The 15825-nt window shown below is 45.6% G+C and overlaps 1 protein-coding gene across 3 annotated transcripts in view; it reads left to right on the top strand.

Annotated features, from left to right (window-relative positions):
* The window catches only part of grik1a (glutamate receptor, ionotropic, kainate 1a), a 121313-nt gene that overhangs the window by 1223 nt on the left and 104265 nt on the right, over positions 1 to 15825 (top strand). The gene's annotated exons all lie outside the window — the stretch shown is intronic.

The following is a 15825-nucleotide window of genomic DNA, read 5'->3' as shown; positions in this document are numbered from 1 at the left end:
CTGGAGCAGGTTTTCATCAACAATCTCTCCGTACTTTGCTCTGTTCATCTTTCCCTTTATCCTGACTAGTCTCCCAGTCCCTGCCGTTGAAAAACATCCCCACAGCATGATGCCATCACCACCATGCTTCACCGTAGGGATGGTGCCAGGTTTCCTCCAGATGTGACGCTTCGCATTCAGGCCAAAGAGTTGGTTTCATCAGACCAGAGAATCTTGTTTCTCATGATCTGAGTCCTTTAGGTGCCTTTTGGCAAACTCCAAGCGGGCTGTCGTGTACCTTTCACAGAGGAGTGGCTTCAGTCTGGCCACTCTACCATAAAGACCTGATTGGTGGAGTGCTGCAGAGATGGTTGTCCTTCTGGAAGGTTGTCCCAACTCCACAGAGATGACCATCAGGCTCTTCGTCACCTTTCTGACCATGGCCCTTCTCCCGATTGCTCAGTTTTTCCTAGCCACCGTGCTTCTACACCTGCATTGCTTGCTGTTTGGGGGTTTTAGGCTTGGTTTCTGTACAGTACTTTGAGATATCAGCTGATGTACTAAGAAGGGCTTTATCAATACATTTGATTTGATTGTCTAAATGTCCATATACGCCTCGATGATAATCAGAAACATGTATTTACCACATAAAATTCTTAATTCCTAAAATAATGTAAAATATTACCTTAAGAACAAGCACACAAGGTTCACATATGGAACAAAAACCATCAATATCAATTGTAATTTAATACACCTTTGCCTGAAAATATGTGCCGTGATGCTAATGACTTTGCATTGTGGTAATGACTTAGCATTGCGGTAATGACTTAGCATTGCGGTAATGACTTAGCATTGCGGTAATGACTTAGCATTGTGCTAATGACTTAGCATTGTGCTAATGACTTAGCATTGTGCTAATGACTTAGCATTGCGGTAATGACAGAGTGTGGTGGAAATGACATTTCATATAAAACAACTGATGAAAAAATACCATTAAACATTTTAATGCCACAGTTGTGTAATTTGTTTGAAGATATAGAACAAACCATTCGTTCCAATTCATCCCAAAGGTATTTGATGGGCTCATTTCTGTACGGACCTCGCTTTGTGCGCGGGGGCATTGTTATGCTGAAATAGGAAAGGACCTTCCCAAAACTGTTGCCACAATGTTAAAAGCACAGAATCGTCTAGAATGTGAGTGTATGCTGTAGAGTTAAGATTTCACTTCACTGGAACTAAGGGGCCTAGCCCAAACCATGAAAAAACAGCTCCAGACCATTAGTCCTCATCCACCAAACTTTACAGTTGACACTGCATTGAAACAGGTAGCGTTTCCTGGCATCCGCCAACCCCAGATTTGTCCGTCACACTGCCAGATGGTGAAGCGGGATTCATCACTCCAGAGAACATGTTTCCAGCGAGCTTTACACCACTCCAGCCGACGCTTGGCATTGCACATGGTGAACTTAGGCTTGTGTGCGGCTGCTCGTCCATGGAAACCCATTTCATGAATCTCCCGACGAACCCGTATTTTACTGACGTTGCTTCCGAAGGCAGTTTGAAACTCGCTAGTGAGTGTTGCAACCCGAGGACAGACAATTTGTACGCGGTACAGCACTCTGCGTTCCCGTTCTGTGAGCTTGTGTGGCTGAGCCGATGTTGCTCCTAGATGTTTCCACTTCACAATAACAGCACTTACAGTTGACCGGGGCAGCTCTGGCAGATCAGAAACTTGACATATTGACTTGCTGGAAAGGTGGAATCCTTTGGCAGTGACACGTTGAACGTCACTGAGCTCTTCAGTACGGGCCATTCTACTACCAATGTTTGTCTATGGAGACGTCGACAGTGAAGAGGTGACTCCGGGATGCTGGCCTTCTAGGCAGAGTTCCTCTGTCCAGTCTCATCGTCAACAGAGAAGAGGCAACTCCGGGATGCTGGCCTTCTAGGCAGAGTTCCTCTGTCCAGTTTCAACGTCAACAGTGAAGAGGCGACTCCGGGATGCTGGCCTTCTAGGCAGAGTTCCTCTGTCCAGTCTCATCGTCAACAGTGAAGAGGCGACTCCGAGATGCTGGCCTTCTAGGCAGAGTTGCGAAGAGAAAGCCATATCTCAGACTGGCCAATAAGAAGAAAAGATTAAGATGAGCAACAGAACACAGACACTGGACAGAGGAACTCTACCTAGAAGGCCAGCATCCCGGAGTCGCCTCTTCACTGTTGACGTTGAGACTGGTGTTTTGCGTGAACTATTTAATGAAGTTGCCAGTTGAGGACTTGTGAGGTGTCTGTTTCTCAAACTAGACACTAATTGTACTTGTCCTCTTGCTCAGTTGTGCCCCGGGGTCTCCCACTCCTCTTTCTATTCTGGTTAGGGCCAGTTTGCGCTGTTCTGTGACAGGAGTAGTACATAGCGTTGTACGAGATCTTCAGTTTCTTGGCAATTTCTCGCATGGAATAGCCTTAATTTCTCAGAACAAGAATAGACTGACAAGTTTCAGAAAAAAGTTCTTTGTTTCTGGCCATTTTGTGCTTGTAATCAAACCCACAAATGCTGATACTCCAGATACTCAACTAGTCTAAAGAAGGCCAGTTTTAATCAGAACAACAGTTTTCAGCTGTGCTAACATAAATGCAAAAGGGTTTTCTAATGATCAATTAGCCTTTTAAAATAATAAACTTGAATTAGCTATAACACAACTTGCCATTGGAACACAGGAGTGATGGTTGCTGATAATGGGCCTCTGTACGCCTACGTAGATATTCCATAAAAAAATCAGCCGTTTCCAGCTACAATAGTCATTTACATCATTAACAATGTCTACACTGTATTGCTGATCAATTTGATGTAATTTTAATGGACAAAAAAATGTTTTTTCTTTCAAAAACAAGGACATTTCTAAGTGATCCCAAACTTTTTAATGGTAGTGTATATAGATAGATAGTACCAGTTAAAAGTTTGGCCTTGGCTACTGTATGGGTTTTCTACAACTGTAATGTATCGCTAACCTTCTGGAAACTTCTCTATGTTTGTGTAACTCAAATAAACTGTAGAATGGGGTGGAGGGAGAGAGAGCTATGTGGATACAGTGACCTGTGGATGGATATTAGATAGAGAAAACCCTCAATAAAGGACTTATTTTTTTACCTTTATTTAACTAGGCAAATCAGTTAAGAACAAATTCTTATTTTCAATGACTGCCTAGGAACAGTGGGTTAACTGCCTGTTCAGGGGCAGAACGACAGATTTGTACCTTGTCAGCTCGGGGGTTTGAATTTACAACCTTCCGGTTACTAGTCCAACACTCTAACAACTAGTCTACCTGCCACCCCTCCACTCTAACCACTAGGCTACCCTGCTGCCCCTCCACTCTAACCACTAGGCTACCCTGCTGCCCCTCCACTCTAACCACTAGGCTACCCTGCCGCCTCTACACTCTAACCACTAGGCTACCTGCCGCCTCTACACTCTAACCACTAGGCTACCTGCCGCCTCTACACTCTAACCACTAGGCTACCTGCCACCTCTACACTCTAACCACTAGGCTACCTACCACCTCTACACTCTAACCACTAGGCTACCTGCCGCCCCTCCACTCTAACCACTAGGCTACCCTGCTGCTCTAAACTCTAACTACTAGGCTACCCTACCACCTCTACACTCTAACCACTAGGCTACCTGCCGCCCCTCCACTCTAACCACTAGGCTACCTGCCGCCTCTACACTCTAACCACTAGGCTACCTGCCGCCCCTCCACTCTAACCACTAGGCTACCTGCCGCCTCTACACTCTAACCACTAGGCTACCTGCCACCTCTACACTCTAACCACTAGGCTACCTACCACCTCTACACTCTAACCACTAGGCTACCTGCCGCCCCTCCACTCTAACCACTAGGCTACCCTGCTGCTCTACACTCTAACCACTAGGCTACCCTGCCGCATCTACACTATAACCACTAGGCTACCCTACCACCTCTACACTCTAACCACTAGGCTACCCTGCTGCCTCTACACTCTAACCACTAGACTACCTGCCGCCTCTACACTCTAACCACTAGGCTACCTGCCGCCTCTACACTCTAACCACTAGGCTACCTGCCACCTCTACACTCTAACCACTAGGCTACCTGCCACCTCTACACTCTAACCACTAGGCTACCTGCCTCCTCTACACTCTAACCACTAGGGTACCTGCCACCTCTACACTCTAACCACTAGTCTACCTGCCGCCTCTACACTCTAACCACTAGGCTACCCTGCTGCCCCTCCACTCTAACCACTAGGCTACCCTGCCGCCTCTACACTCTAACCACTAGGCTACCTGCCGCCTCTACACTCTAACCACTAGGCTACCTACCACCCCTCCACTCTAACCACTAGGCTACCCTGCTGCTCTACACTCTAACCACTAGGCTACCTGCCACCTCTACACTCTAACCACTAGGCTACCCTACCACCTCTACACTCTAACCACTAGGCTACCCTGCCACCTCTACACTCTAACCACTAGACTACCTACCGCCCCTCCACTCTAACCACTAGGCTACCCTACCACCTCTACACTCTAACCACTAGGCTACCCTGCTGCTCTACACTCTAACCACTAGGCTACCTACCACCCCTCCACTCTAACCACTAGGCTACCTGCCACCTCTACACTCTAACCACTAGGCTACCCTGCCACCTCTACACTCTAACCACTAGGCTACCCTGCTGCCCCAATGAATGTTCTTATTTCTTCATAATCTGCACATACAGTAGGTTTGGGTGTTTTTTTTAGGGTCATTGTGGAAAGATCCAATAACCTTTGACCCCAATAACAATAGGTTGTGTTAATATTATCTCAGCTTGAATATTACAGTCTGATCTTCTTTACGTAAGTCCACCCAATGAGGATTAAGGGACGCTGTCCTCTATCCTTCATGGAGGATTTGACCGTTTGGTGATTCTGGTAACGTGTCCTCGCGGCCAGTTAACAGACTGCGGGATCCGGTGTCCCCTGCGACGCCCGATTGTTCTCCTGCTTCTGTCCGTTGCCTCTCCTGTGGGCACGCGCCTCCGGGTTGGCGAAATCACATGGGGAGGTTTTTAATGATCGCCGTTCCGTCCCGTTAAGCTTCTTTACAAAGAAAGGACTGATTAGACCCCCCCCCCTCCCCCTCCCCCCTCCACTCATCCCTAGAAGAAAGAGAGATTGGACTGGAAGCCAGAAACAGAAATCCTTACCGGGCACAGCCCCGTTTTTTGTTAACAGGCGGGATGATGGTACAACTGCCAAATTTCCCAGAGTCAATTAACACTGGTGTTGAACTTTTTCCCCAGTTTACTACCTGCTCTATGCGGAGTGTTGCAATGCCGTTTCTCATCACAAAAGGTGGCTGCTCCTTGTAATACACTTCTATAGGCTATTTAGGCTATTCATCAAAAATAGCCTATTTTGCATTGATAAACAAATATAATCTCAGGGACTGTTGAAACAGTAAACCAAACAACAAGAATCCTCCCTGAAAAGACATTTTGTTTAGCAGTAATAACTAGTGATTACAGGCCATTGTGAAATGCCTGAACCTACTGTAGCCAGCTAGTTAGCCTTGTGCTGTTTTTCTATTCGTGACCAAAACATGATGTTCTATTTCTTTTAGTAGATATGAATACACAAGCACGATATCAAACTGGGAGGATGTTTTACACCGGCAAGTATAACAATTTTTGCCAAGGCATATTTTTCTTCTTCTTATAAATCAGATCATTTATGCAGGAAGCTAAAAAGGCTAGCTAGCTTGCTATGTTTTTTATCCAGGCTAAAGCCAGGCTGCCAGTTAGCCAGGCTGCCAGGCTGCCAGTTAGCCAGGCTGCCAGTTAGCCAGGCTGCCTGGCTGCCAGTTAGCTACTACTAGCAAGGGAAGGTGACTCTTGTTTTCACAAAATGGAATGACAACATTTATAAAAAAATAATATTTAAAAAACGTTGCTATCGCCCCCTTGTGAATGGGAGTGGAACCGGCAAGAATATCAAGTCCCCTATTCCAAAAAATCCCAGTCCACCCACGTGCAACGGAGTTAAGCTTGTAGTAATCTTTTACCCATGCAGCCAAACATTGTTAATTCTTACCACACACACACACACACACACACACACACACACACACACACACACACACACACACACACACACACACACACACACACACACACACACACACACACACACACACACACACAGAGTTAATTTGCTTTGAATGTGCATTAATCCAGGGGCGCAACTTTGGTTTTAGAAGTAAGGGGGGGACATCATTGATTTGTATTTTGTTATTTTATCCAGTTGGATAAATACTCCAGATAGCCTAGCCGACCTGTCGGAGGCGTCTGCATGGTCCTAAAGCACATCTTTGCCTTGTTTTGTATCATATTCCAATGATAAAACTAGCGGGGGCAAAAATTGCAATTTCAGAATGTGGGGGGGGGGGAGGGGTGGCATGTCCCCCCCGTCCCCACCCCCCCGTCCCCAGTGACAGTTGCGCACCTGCATTCATCTATTTAGCAAGCTGACTGAAATATATTGATGTAATGTAATAGTATATAATGTAATTATAATATTGACCCTCTTTTTCTTTCTCTCTCGGGTCTCCTTGAAGATATTGAAGACACACACACACACACACACCTCAGTCTGCTATGACACCACTTTATCAATCAGTGAGAGAGATGGATGCATTGAAGAAAGAAAGGAGGGAGAATGAATCAATTATCACACATAACACTAACCCTAACCCTGTCATAGCCAGCCTATGGAGAGGTGCTAAAACACATTCTGCCCTAGATTAGTATAGATGCCCTATGCAGGGATGACACTAGGAGATGAAGATTAGTGTAGAGACTCAGAGCTACAAAATGGTATTCCATACACTGCAGTTGAGGAGCAATGGGAAAGTTATTATGCTTCGAAAGCTGATAAACTCTTTTGAGAAAATGGCCCTTTTTGAAATGTTCTGGTCCACCTACTGGAGAGCTCTTCTTTGTTCACACCCTCTTAAGCCTTTAGCCCCGCCCATTCAGCATCGTCCACACCCTCTTAAGCCTTTAGCTCCGCCCATTCAGCATCGTTCACACCCTCTTAAGCCTTTAGCCCCGCCCACTCAGCATCGTTCACACCCTCTTAAGCCTTTAGCCCCGCCCGCTCAGCATTGTTCACACCCTCTTAAGCCTTTAGCCCCACCCATCTCTTTAAGGATTCACATGTGAGGCCATGTGCTAAACAGAGTGAGTACGGTAGTGTAGTAAACAACCAAAGAGTTCAGGACTGAAGGTAGTAAAAGTAGTAGCCTACAATAAGGAAAACCTCCAGGTAAAAATACACTTTATCTCGTCCTTGGCCTTTATCCTAATCTGACTTTGGTGCAGGTCATGTTGTTCTTCACATTACTGTATCTGTTAATAAACACACACTATATCAAATCAAATACAAGTTCATTTGTCACATGCACAGGATACTAGCAATATCAAAAATAAAAAAGATGTGGTTGGGGAGTGGTTATAGATGTGGTTATAGATGTGGTTGGGGAGTGGTTATAGATGGGGTTGGGGAGTGGTTATAGATGTGGCTGGAGAGTGGTTATAGATGTGGTTGGGGAGTGGTTATAGATGTGGCTGGGGAGTGGTTATAGATGTGGCTGGAGAGTGGTTATAGATGTGGCTGGAGAGTGGTTATAGATGTGGTTGGGGAGTGGTTATAGATGTGGTTGGGGAGTGGTTATAGATGGGTTGTTGATGGGATGTGGGGAGTGGTTATAGATGTGGTTGGGGAGTGGTTATAGATGTGGCTGGGGAGTGGTTATAGATGTGGTTGGGGAGTGGTTATAGATGTGGTTGGGGAGTGGTTATAGATGTGGTTGGGGAGTGGTTATAGATGTGGCTGGGGAGTGGTTATAGATGTGGTTGGGGAGTGGTTATAGATGTGGTTGGGGAGTGGTTATAGATGTGGCTGGGGAGTGGTTATAGATGTGGCTGGGGAGTGGTTATAGATGTGGTTATAGATGTGGTTGGGGAGTGGTTATAGATGTGGCTGGGGAGTGGTTATAGATGTGGTTATAGATGTGGCTGGGGAGTGGTTATAGATGTGGTTGGGGAGTGGTTATAGATGTGGTTGGGGAGTGGTTATAGATGTGGTTGGGGAGTGGTTATAGATGTGGTTGGGGAGTGGTTATAGATGTGGTTGGGGAGTGGTTATAGATGTGGTTGGGGAGTGGTTATAGATGTGGTTGGGGAGTGGTTATAGATGTGGTGTGGTGAGGAGTGGTTATAGATGTGGTTGGGGAGTGGTTATAGATGTGGTTGGGGAGTGGTTATAGATGTGGTTGGGGAGTGGTTATAGATGTGGTTGGGGAGTGGTTATAGATGTGGTTGGGGAGTGGTTATAGATGTGGTTGGGGAGTGGTTATAGATGTGGTTGGGGAGTGGTTATAGATGTGGTTGGGGAGTGGTTATAGATGTGGTTGGGGAGTGGTTATAGATGTGGTTGGGGAGTGGTTATAGATGTGGTTGGGGAGTGGTTATAGATGTGGCTGGGGAGTGGTTATAGATGTGGTTGGGGAGTGGTTATAGATGTGGTTGGGGAGTGGTTATAGATGTGGTTGGGGAGTGGTTATAGATGTGGCTGGGGAGTGGTTATAGATGTGGTTATATCATTTCATTCACAATGACCCATCAATTTAGACAAGTATGTAAGAATCATCTAATAATTATACAATATTGATCTGGACACTTTCTAATTGATTTAACTAGGCAAATCCAGATGATGCTGGACCAATTGTACGGCTGGATGTGATGCAGCCTGGATTTGAACCAGGGACTGTAGTGACGCCTCCTTGCACTGAGATGCGGTGCCTTAGACCGCTGCGCCACTCAGGGGCCCACATATGGTGGATGGGTCACAAGTGAATGGGTCACTATTGTCTAGACATGTACACATGTTCATGAAATACAATAGATGGCCGTAATCACCCACAGACACGCCTGGCTAACTTGATGGGTTATGTAATCGTTTGGCGGAGTGGAGTCTAGGATAGCTAGCTATACAATGAACCTAATAGTGCTTTCAAGACAGGGAACTTAGAAAAACACGAGGTCAAATGATGAGGTCCGTGATCTTCAGGTCAGAAAGTTGGAGTTGAATGACCTTTCAAAAGTCTTTTCTCAGTTGTTTTTTTCTCACAAGAGTCCCAGTTGTCTTGAACGTGGCAATACTCCCAACCCATACTGACTGCCATAGCTCGCTACCATGCATGAATCTGCAGGTAGCTAAAGTTGCACGTAACTTTAGCTAGCCAGCCAGCCAGCCAGCTAGCTAACGTAACAGTACGCTTTAACTTGCAATGAAAACAACTTTCTGACAATTAGACGTTTATACATGGATGACCGCTTTCTCCCTCTCTGCCACGGTTGCCCTTAGTTTGAAGATGTAATCTAGAGACAGGTGTTTTATACAACAGCCTTCTGTGTTTCTCTCTTTTCAACTCCCTCCGCATATTTGCAATCGAACACCGGAATCTTCTCCATCTCCTTAGCTATCGTACTCTGCTTACACCAGGCATTCTACTGGTTTCAAAATTCTGTCAACTTCTTCTTCCGTTACAACAACACTGTTGATCGCCATTTCTTCGCCGTTACTGTCATCAGAAGACTCAACAATGTCTGGATCAATTAAAATGTCGGGATTTCCTCATCATTGATACGTTTTTTTCAGCATCATCACCCTCCAGAAACACTTTTGCAGTTCTTCATGATACACTATATATACGAAGTATATGGACACCCCTTCCTATTGGTGGATTTGGTAATTTCTGGTACACCAGTTGCTGACAGTTGTATAAAATCGAGCACACAGCCATGCAATCTCCATTGACAAACATTGGCAGTAGAATGGCCTTACTGAAGAGCTCAGTGACTTTCAACGTGGCACCGTCATAGAATGTCACCTTTCCAACAAGTCATTTCGTCAAATTCCTGCTAGAGCTGCCCTGGTCGACTGTAAGTGCTGTTGTTGTGAAGTGAAACGTCTAGGAGTAGGAACGGCTCAGCATCTAAGTGGACATACAAGCTCACAGAACGGTACGGCCAAATGCCGAAGTGTGTAGCACGTACAAATCGTCTGTTCTCGGTTGCAACATTCACTACCGAGTTCCAAACAGCCTCTGGAAGCAACGTCAGCACAATAACTGTTTGTCGGGAGCTTCATGAAATGGGTTTTCATGGCCGAGCAGCCACACACAAGCCTAAGATCATCTTGTGCAATGCCAAGCGTGGGCTGGAGTGGTTTAACGCTCGCCTCCATTGGACTCAGGAGCAGTGAAAACACGTTCTCTGGAGTGATGAATCACGCTTCACCATCTGGCAGTCTGATGGACTAATCTGGGTTTGACAGATGCCAGGAGAATGCTATCTGTCCCAATGCATAGTGCCAACTGTAAAGTTTGGTGGAGGAGGAATAAAGTCTGGGGCTGTTTTTAATGGTTCTGGCCCCTTAGTTCCAGTGAAGGAAAATGTTAACGCTACAGCATACAATGACATTCTAGACGGTTATGTGCTTCCAACTTTGGGACAACAGTTTGGGGAAGGCCCTTTCCTGTTTCAGCATGACAATTCCCCAGTGCACAAAGCGAAGTCCATACAGAAATGGTTTGTCGAGATCAGTGTGAACGAACTTGACTGGCCCGCACAGACCTCAACTCCAGTGAACACCTTTGGGATGAATTGGAACGCGAACTGCGAGCCAGGCCTAATCGCACAACATCAGTGCCCGACCTCACTAAGGCTCTTGTTGCTGAATGGAAGCAAGCCCCCGCAGCTTCCAACATCCCATTGTTTTGGAATGAGATGTTCGACGAGCAGGGTCCACATACACTAACTACATGACCAAAAGTATCTTTCAAAAAAGCTGCGATAGCAAGGATTACCTATCTATCTACACATCCCGAGGAGCTCATATTATAGACAGAAGCATGCTACATGGCAGACCAATCCGAATCCATCTCTCGGCATGTCCAGCCCATCCATTATCTCAGCCAATTCATGACTAGAAAGGTTCCTGTCTTTTTTCTGTGGCTAAACCAACTAGGCACATAATTTAACAATTGTATTTGTATTTACATATGGCATACAAGTTAATTAAGGCACATGAACGTTCACATGTTCCACATTTTGAGAAAAAATACATGTTTAAGTTCAAATGCCTCTCCTCTGAAGTAGTGATGTGCGACATGTGCCCATGTACTTAATATACATATACTTAATAATGTGTCAAATTTGTTTTGATTTAGAATGGACCATTTATCGTGCACCTGTCGCAACAGGGCCAGGAAAAAAAATACATGTCATTTATGCACTTAAATAGCGATGGTTCATTTTCAGGCCAGCCAGGTAGGCTATACTGCTGCTGTAAAGAGAAACAATGTGCTAAATATTATGAAAGTTGATAAATTAATATAGTAAGCCTATAGAAAGCTGATGGGATCCTCCTCTTTTTAATAGAGGCCATCAGCAATTGCTTAGCCTATAGAAATGTTACGCAACATGAGCTCATGGGCTCTCATAAGGTGTTTGATTAGATTTTTGATTACATTTGCATTGATGTCAGAGTGATTAGAGGAACAACAGAGTGCCGAGTACCAGGCAGTTAGCAAGTTTGGTAGGCTACTAATGACCAGCAGCAGCATCAGATGTGGGAGAAGCCTAATTACCGTGATTGATTAGATTAGATTAGATCCAACTTTATTGTCATTGAACAAGTACAAGTACAGTACAACGAAATGCAGTTAGCATCTGGCCAGAAGTGCAAATAAAAGAGTACAACATTTTTTCAAGTGAAACAATTAAGTACAATGCATGTTATTAAGTGGGATGTACAAATATGCAATGAAGGCAAATTGAAAGTGCAAGGAGGCATGCAACTGAAATACAGGGAGAGCAGCAATGAGGTTACCGAGGTAGACATGTACAACTGAATAATGTTCCTAATCAGACTTGGCAAAGCAATGTCAGAATCCAGTAGTACTGTGGAGAGTGCAAAGAGAGTAATGCAACAACGTCCCTCAGTAAGTGGTGGGCGAGTGAATATGACTAGTGGCGTGTCACAGAGTTCAGCAGGGTTACAGTAGCTAGAAAGAAACTGTTCTTGAGCCTGCTAGTGTGGGAACGTAGAGATCTGTACCGCCTGCCTGATGGTAGGAGGGCAAACAGTTTGTGGCATGGATGTGAAGGGTCCCTGATGATGCCGTTTGCGCTGGAGGTTTACGACGGCAGGGAGCTGGGCACCAGTGATGTGCTGGGCGGTTTTCACCACCCGTTGCAGGGCCTTCCGGTCAGCCACAGCACACCCGCCAAACCACACTGTGGTGCAGTTAGTCAGATTGCTCTTGACCATGCAGCCGTAAAAGTTCACCAGGATCTTGGGAGACAGGCAGGCCTTCTTCAGCCTCCTCAAAAAGTGCAGGCGCTGCTGTGCCTTTTTGACCAGGGTTGAGGTGTTGAGGGTCCAGGAGAGGTCCTCGGATATGTAGACACCCAGGAATTTGAAGCTGGGCCGCCTCAGTGCCGTCAATGAGAACTGGGGCGTGTCTGCAGCTTTTAGACTCCCTGTAATCCACAATAAACTCCTTGGTTTTCTTTGTATTGAGGGCCAGGTTGTTGTCAGCGCACCATGCAGCCAGGTGCTTGACCTCCTCCCTGTAGGCTGACTCGTCATTGTCACTGATCAGACCTACCACCGTGGTGTCGTCTGTGAACTTGGCTATGGTGTTGGAACCGTGTACAGGAACGCAGTCGTAGGTGAAGAGGGAGTACTGGAGGGGACTCAGCACGCAGCCCTGTGGCACACCGGTGTTCAGGTTCAGGGTTGAGGAACTGAAGTTGTCTAACCTGACAGGGTCTGTTGGTCAGGAAGTCCTAAGTCCAGTTACAGAGAGATCCCTGGGTCATGGAGTTTGGTGACCAGCCAAGAAGGTATGACCTTATTGAATGCTGAGCTAAAGTCTATGAACAGCATTCTCACATAGGTGTTGGTTTTGTCCAGATGGGTCAGGGCAGAGTGTAAAGCTGTGGAGATGGCGTCCTCTCTAAACCTGTTTGGTCGGTAGGTGATCCAGTGTTGGATGGAGGCAGGACTTATTAAGGTAAGGCCAAAACCAGTCTTTTCCAAAAACACTTCATAACCGTGGGGGTGAGTGCAACAGGTCGGAAGTCATTCAGGCTTGATGCGGTCTACTGCTTCGGCACTGGCACTGACACTGGTTAAGGTCTTAAAGCACTGGAATTTGGCTGCCTTGGTGATTCGTGACCGCCGGTGAGGTGATAATACGGCCACCGCAACAGCCTTAGGTGGAGGTGGGACTTCCAATTTCATTGGCTGATCGCTCCTGATGACCCTGTTGGAGTCATGTCCAACCAGCCAATCGTGAAGAAGATACTACTTCAGAATGGAGATGGCTTCAATGGCGGTGCCCATGTGCTCACAGAGGCCATAATTTAATGGATATAAGATTGTGACCTCTTTCCATCTCTACGGAGAAAGCAGATCTCCCAAAAGTATACACTTGTTCGCTTCCATTGATTTAAAAGGAAATCACTGGTTTAAGAAAGGGTGGAAACTCCCTCAAACCCATGCATCCACCAATCCAGTGCTTTTAGGTTGGTGTACCCTTCAGGGATTATTGGGAAGCACCCAATGAGTAGATTAAAACAGAATGAGAGGGTTAAGAGGTGATTGTTGATTGAATGGGACTGGTAATAGGTGCCTCTGAAATTGAATGCGTTTCACAGTGAATAAATGGGTGATTCTCCCCAGACACAGATGGCTTGGAGACTTGTTTGGGAGAATGCAGAGACCGAGCGGGGTTAATAGATGTCACCGAGTTTCAGAAGTACGCTCCTGTTGAGTCACAGAGTAAAATCATTTTCACCTCTGTGACTGAATGGCGGCTAATTCTGGAACATTCTAGAATAGTCTGATAGTAGAAAATTCTAGAACAGTTATTGAGGAACATTTCTAGAAGAGTCTTAGGAACATTCTACAACAGTGTGATTGGGGAGCATTCTAGAATACTGAGTAACATTCTAGAACAGTCAGTACTTACTTTCAATACTTTTGCACTCATAATTTCCCGCTGCTACTCTGTTCTTTATTTTATTCTTATCATTATCTATCCTGATGCCTAGTCACTTTACCCTGCCTTCATGTACATATCTACCTCTAATACCTTATTAACATCTATCCTGATGCCTAGTCACTTTACCCTGCCTTCATGTACATATCTACCTCTAATACCTTATTATTATCTATCCTGATGCCTAGTCACTTTACCCTGCCTTCATGTACATATCTACCTCAAATACCTTATTATTATCTATCCTGATGCCTATTCACTTTACCCTGCCTTCATGTACATATCTACCTCAAATACCTTATTATTATCTATCCTGATGTCACTTTACCCTGCCTTCATGTACATATCTACCTCACATACCACGTACCTCTGCACATTGATCTGGTACTTCCTTTAAACTTTTAGAGGTTAAAACCGTTAAGCATTTAATGACTATGATAGGAGATAACAGGATGGATCAACAACATTGTAGTTACTCCACAATACTAACATAAAAGAAGGAAGCCTGTACAGAATGAAAAATATTCCAAAACACGCATCCTGTTTGCAACAAGGCAATACTGCAAAACAATAACATGTTAGTCCTGAATGTAGTGTTGCATACAGACAGACAGACACACAGACAGACAGACAGACACACAGACAGACAGACAGACAGACAGACAGACACAGACAGACAGACAGACAGACACACAGACAGACAGACAGACAGACAGACAGACAGACACACAGACAGACACAGACAGACAGACAGACAGACAGACACACAGACAGACAGACAGACAGACAGACACACAGACAGACAGACAGACAGACAGACAGACAGACAGACAGACAGACACACAGACAGACAGACACAGACAGACACAGACAGACAGACAGACACACACAGACAGACAGACACACAGACAGACAGACACACAGACAGACACACAGACAGACACAGACAGACAGACAGACAGACACACAGACAGACAGACAGACAGACACACAGACACACAGACAGACAGACACACAGACAGACACACAGACACACAGACAGACAGACAGACAGACAGACACACACAGACAGACAGACACACACAGACAGACAGACAGACAGACAGACACACAGACACACAGACAGACAGACACACAGACAGACACAGGCAGACACAGACAGACAGACAGACACACACAGACAGACAGACAGACAGACAGACAGACAGACAGACACAGGCAGACAGACAGACACACACAGACAGACAGACACACAGACAGACAGACAGACAGACAGACAGACAGACACACAGACACACAGACAGACACACAGACAGACACACAGACAGACACACAGACACAGGCAGACAGACAGACAGACAGACAGACAGACAGACAGACAGACAGACACACAGACACACAGACAGACAGACAGACAGACAGACACACAGACAGACAGACAGACAGACAGACACACACAGACAGACACACAGACAGACAGACAGACAGACAGACAGACAGACACACAGACAGACAGACAGACAGACAGACACACTACATTTAGACAGATTATTACACACAGACACACAGACACACAGACAGACAGACATCAGACAGACAGACACACAGACATACAGACAGACAGACACACAGAGGACAGACAGACACACAGACAGACAGACACACAGACAGACACATTCACATACAGACA

This window comes from Oncorhynchus masou, chromosome 8 (assembly GCF_036934945.1).
Source record: "Oncorhynchus masou masou isolate Uvic2021 chromosome 8, UVic_Omas_1.1, whole genome shotgun sequence".
NCBI classification, from domain to species: domain Eukaryota; kingdom Metazoa; phylum Chordata; class Actinopteri; order Salmoniformes; family Salmonidae; genus Oncorhynchus; species Oncorhynchus masou.
Note: the sequence above shows the minus strand (reverse complement) of the source record. Positions and strands in the feature narration are given on the sequence as shown.